Genomic DNA, 6,000 nt, shown 5'->3' on the forward strand with positions numbered 1-6,000 from the left:
CGGCACTTCAGCCTATCACTGGCCGAGGCGGGACATCGCTGCGGCCGGTGATAGGCTGAAGCTCCGTGTGACGTGCCGGGCTAACAGGAAGTAAGAAGAATACAGCCCGAGGACCGAACACCTGTACCGGAGCTCCGGGGGCTCGTTGGCAGGTAAGAGAAAGTTTGTTTTCTTTTATTTTGCAGCCCTATCCCGTCCGGATAAAATGGGAAAAGTGCGCGCCGGAGTACTCCTTTTAATAGAAGTAATTTACAAATCTGTTAAACTTTCTGGAGGCTGTCCAGACATGCTGGGAGTTGTAGTTTTGCAACAGCTGGAGGCACCCTGGTTGGGAAACTGATCTAAGCAGACCTGTGTATCTCTATGGATATTGTACACAAACAAACCCATTGTGCTCTGATCCCATTTATACTGCTCTATACCTGCTTGTTGCCGGTGCTAGACGAATGGGCATAGGGCGTGCACTATACACTCTATAGACAAAAGTATTGGGCTTCACCTCTTCATCATGGGATTTAGGTTTTTAAAGATTTTTTTATAGAAGTAATTTACAAATCTGTTTAACTTTCTGGAGCCAGTTGAGATTTTTTATATATATATATATATATATATATATATATATATATATATATATAAAAATAAATCCATAATTCCCTGGATAACCCCTTTAAGAAGTCAAGCCTTAACCCCACGTGCTTTGAGGACATATTTGCTTGTTTTGTATCTGCTTATTTATCAAGCATTGAAAACTACAATTTTTATGGAATAATTGGGAAATAGTAAAGGTCCCAATCAGGTAACCTAGGGCCACCTTGAAGGGGTTGTCTCAATGACATATGTCCTCTCAGGGCGTGTCATGGGTGTGGAGGTCTTCCGCAAAGGACTTGGTCTAGGAGAGTGTTTCCCAACTAGTGTGCCTCCAGCTGTTGCAAAACTACAACTCCCAGCATGCCCGGACAGCCAACGGCTGTCCGGACATGCTGGGAGTTGTAGTTTTGCAACAGCTGGAGGCACACTAGTTGCGAAACACCAGTCTAGGATACTCCCCCTGGTAATAGCAGCTGACTGCCAGAAGTTAGAAAAGCCAGACCTGCAGTGAGCATCCGATCACTAGGGCGGGCAACTTTTATTTACAGAAGGATGGTCTTCGTAAGACAGCCCCCCTTACCAAAAGGGTGAGTTCTTGTTTAGATATTTTATAATACACCATATGGATTGAAATCTTTTAACAATCATTGTCAACATGGCCGCCATGATGATGATAAAAAAAAATAATAGCGTTTGAAACAATCCCTCCAAAAATCCGTCTTTTAAGCACTTTATAGAAATGATTACCCAGAAGTTCCCAGTATTGGATGTTCTCACTGATCAGGCACCGGAAGACCTCTAAGGCTGCATTCACACCACGTTTTGTACATACGGGTGCCGGATCCGGCCGGGGGAGAGGGGCAAACCGGGGCACTCCCATACCCCAGCCGGATCAGCCTGTGACTCCATTTACTTTAGTGATCCGACCGGTGTCAAACGGTGACTCCGGTCGGCTCCGTTTTGACCCGTATGCGGTTTCCTGACCGGACCTAAAACCATAGTATACTACGGTTTTAGGTCCGGTCCAAATTCGGATACAGGTCAAAACTGACCCGACCGGAGTCACTGTTTGACTCCGGTCGGATCACTAAAGTAAATGGAGTCACGGGCTGATCCGGCTGGGGTATGGGAGTGCCCCGGTTTGCCCCTCCCCCGTCCGGATCCAGCACCCGTATGTACAAAATGTGGTGTGAATGCAGCCTAAGGCTCAAACAGTATAACCTCACACTATATAACTTATTCTGGTAATCCCAGGAATAGCACAGATTTCTACGTCTTGTATTACGTAACACACATTTCTTCTGCAGGATGAATGGCTTCTTTCTTGACTTTTCCTTGCTTTCTTTGGTTACTTCAATACTTTATTTTTTTTGTGCAAAAAGTGTTTTATGTGTATACAATATGAAATAATATAATTTTATGAGAATTTATACTTGTTCCTGTAAACAGTAGTTCTCAGTGTCTTATTCCCCTGGTTGACTTCCTCAGGTATGGAGATGGCCTGTGTGTGTGTGTGTGTGTGGAGTGGTTATGGCTAAGGCTGCGTTCACACGGCCGTCTAGACCCGTCCCGTTCTTCTCCCGTCAAAGATTAAAAAAAACGGACAATAACGGATGGAAACAGATGTTATCCGTTTGTATCCATTTTTGTTCAGGTAATAAATCCCCCAAATTTTTTGTTTTTTGTTCTGAGCACGCTCAAAAGTAAAAAAAAACGATTGAAAAAACGGATGCAAACGGATGACATTAAAGGCTCATCCGTTTTCCATAGACTTCAATGTTAAATTTACTGTATCCGTTTTTTTCTTCCGTTTTTTTGGACGGAAGAAAAAAATACTGCATGTGCCGTTTTTTCTGCCGTAAAAAAAAACAAAAAACAGAAATGAGTGCAAACGGGTGCAAAGGGATTGTAAAAAAAAAAAAAAAAAAAAAATCCCATTCGCATGAATGGGATGTTTTTTTAACCGTTTTGAATCCGTTTAAAGCCTGCAAGAAAGGAAACAAAATGGGGATAAAATAACGGGGACAGACGGCCGTGTGAACGAGCCCTAATCCTAAAATGTGGCAGGTGAGTCTAAGAAGGTGAAAAGCCTATGTGCTGGTAAAAGCATACTTTACCTAAGCCAGTGTTTCCCAACCAGGGTGCCTCCAGCTGTTGCAAAACTACAACTCCCAGCATGCCTGGACAGCCTTCGGCTGTCCAGGCATGATGGGAGTTGTAGTTTTGCAACAGCTGGAGGCACCCTGGTTGGGAAACACTGACCTAAGCAGACCTGAGTATCTCTATGGATATTGTACACAAACAAACCCATTGTGCTCTGATCCTCTGCATTTATACTGATCCATACCTGCTTGTTGCACGTGCTAGATGAATGGGCATAGGGCGTGCACTATACACTCTATGGACAAAAGTATTGGGCTTCACCTCTTCATCATGGAATTTAGGTGTTTAAAGGGATATTCCAGGTTTTTTTTTTTATCTTACTATGCAACGGACTGTAAAGTTAGTGTAGTTCATAATATAGTGTCTGTACCTGTGTGTGATGGTAGTCTCACAATTCTTCTGTGAGTTTTATTTTTAACAGCATACAAAATTATGTCGTCTCAGGTTTTCCCAGGTTGCAGTGTGGCCTGAGACATTACATCACTAGTCAGGTGACGACAGAGAGCATGTCCTGCTTCAGTAGGGGGACAGATCATTCTGCAACTAATTGTATTTTTTGCAACAGCTGGAGGCACCCTGGTTAGAAAACACTTTTGCTTGGCATGCAGCTCATTTGTATTTCAATGGGTGGGGTGGCTGATGTGTGAAAGGGAGAAAAGTGACCTCACACTTACAAACAAGGAATTATGGGACTTGTAGGAAATAGCAATGGGACTTAAAGAATATAGTCAGTGCACAAAAAGATAGCCACAGCGTTATGGTAATCTCACAAGATAGCCATTCAGCTCCAAGGAAAGCATGGATCCTTCCTAAGCATGTTACTTTATGGTGCATTACACCTTTAAGTCCCATTGCCACGGGTGTGTAAAAAGTCTGCTTCCTTAAGGACGCAGGGCGTACCCATACGACCCCGTTTCCGAGTCCTTAAGGACTCAGGGTGTACAGGTACGCCCTATGTTTCTCCCCTTCCTGCCGCTCACCGGGCGGGGACTGGAGCGGGATGCCTGCTGAAATCATTCAGCAGGCATCCCGTGACAATGCCTGGGGGGGTCCTGAGACTGGTGACCCGATAGCCCGGAAAATAGGGATGATTGGAGCTGTCAGACAGCTCCGACCATCCTGAAGGATAGGAGCGAGGTGGCAGGGGTGCCACCTCCTCCTATCCCTGGCCATTGGTTGGTTAGGACTAACCGACCAATGGCAGGAGGGGGCGGGAGAGTTAAAGTTGAAATCCCCGCTCTGCCTGCCCCTGGATGTCGGGGCAAAGCGAAGAGAAGATGCCGGCGGGTACCAGAATGCAGAAGGAGGCGGTGGGATCGGCGGTGGAGGCAGCAGTCAAGATCAGTGGTAAGTGATCTTCACTGCTGCCTTCTAGGACTTACTAAACTACAACTCCCAGCGCATGCCCAGACAGCCAAAGGCACAAAAAAATGTTTTTCCACCTGAGGACCCCTTTAAGTTTCTTCCCTCTAAGATGCTCCACCTTCAACTGTGAATGATATTATTTAGAAGTGTAAGCATTGAGAAACTACAGCAACTAGAGTGTGGTCACTGCTGAGACGCATGTATTTATTAAAAGTTGGCCGGTTGCTCTTAGCAACCAATCAGATTGCTTCTTTTATTTTTTTTTATTTTTTTTTTAAATGCCTCTGAAAAATAAAAGAAGGGATCTGATTGGTTGTAATAGGTAACAAGTTAACTGTTCCATTGCACAGGTTTTGAGAATTCTTCCCAATAATGCAGAAAAGTCTCCTAAAGCACGGGTCTCCAAGCTGGAGACTTCTAGATGTTGCAAAACTACAACTCCCAGCATGCCCGGACAGCCACTGGCTGTCCGGGCATGCTGGGAGTTGTAGTTTTGCAACATCTAGAAGTCCACAGCTTGGAGACCTCTGGTGTAAAGCACGATGTCACTGCACTATTGAGTGGAGGAAATGTGTTCTGTGGAGTAACCGATCATTGAGTAACCGATCATGCTTCTCTGTCTGCCCTTTGAGTCTGGGTTTGGTGAATGCCGGTGTAGTGCCGTAGAATGTGTTTTGCCATAGAATGTGATAGGTTTTCTTAGCACTTTTCAGTGCTTTAGCATCACAGCCCCATCACATTCAATTGGCTGACACCTGCCCCCTGCCATTGGTTGCTGTTGCTGGTGGGGTGTGTGCGTGTCACGTGACATATATATTCTTCCCCAAACACCGTTCACTGCAGTGCAACTTCGGCTACAACAGCAAGAAGATGTCTCCTGCTGTGATAGCCCAAGCTTCATGTGGAAAGCGCTTGTGGTGGACAAGATGACAGTGGGAGGATGGAGCATGTCTCCTCCCGCTGTCAGCTCCTCTGCAGCACCTGCGGCTCACACTGGCTTTCAGCACTTGCAAGGGGAGGTGATAGCTTCTGTTCTCCAATCCCCAAACAGGGATCGGGGAACAGAAGCCCTGTGCCCGACATGGGGAGAATGTGCAGCGCTGCGACTCACAGTTAACCCTTTCCCCGATGCGGGGACATCGCTTTGGCGGGGGGGGGGGGGGGGGGGGGGGGGAGAAGCAGAGCAGTGCCCGCGGGTCATATATGATGTGATCCCCTATGCGTGGACAGTGCACTGCGGCTGACCATTCATTCCCTGATGTGGGGACAGCGCGCTTGTAGGGTGAGAAGCTGACAGTGCGCCCATGGGGGGGGGGGGGGGAATCATGATAGTTGATTCCCTGCGCTGTGTCCCCATGGCAGGGGAATGTGTTACAAGTCAGCCGCAGTGCTATCATGACTCCCCCCCCCCCCCCGGGCGCATGGTCCCCATGGCGGGGGAATAGGTTAACTGTCAGCCGCTGCGGGCACAGTGCTGACAGCGGGAGGAGACATGCTCCATTCTCCCACTGTCATCTTGTCCACCGTAAGCGAGATCCCCCATGAAGCTTCGGCTATCACAGCAGGAGACATCCTCTTGCTGTGGTAGCCGAAGTCGCACTGCAGTGAACGGTGTTTGGGGATGAATAGACACGGGCACACCCCACCCCCTGCAGTAACCAATGGCAGAGGGCGGGTGTGCGAATGTCAGCCAGTTGAATGTGATGGGGCTGTGATGTTCCAGCACTGAAAAGTGCTGAGACACCCAATCACATTCTATGGCAAAACACATTCTACTGCACTACACCGGGAGAATGTTACCTACCTAAATTGTGCCAACAGTAAAGTTTGTTGGAGGAAGGATAATGCTATGTTTTTTTTTTTTTCATGGGTTGGACTAAGCCC

The sequence above is a fragment of the Hyla sarda genome, chromosome 11 (genome assembly GCF_029499605.1).
Source record: "Hyla sarda isolate aHylSar1 chromosome 11, aHylSar1.hap1, whole genome shotgun sequence".
In the NCBI taxonomy this organism is placed as follows: domain Eukaryota; kingdom Metazoa; phylum Chordata; class Amphibia; order Anura; family Hylidae; genus Hyla; species Hyla sarda.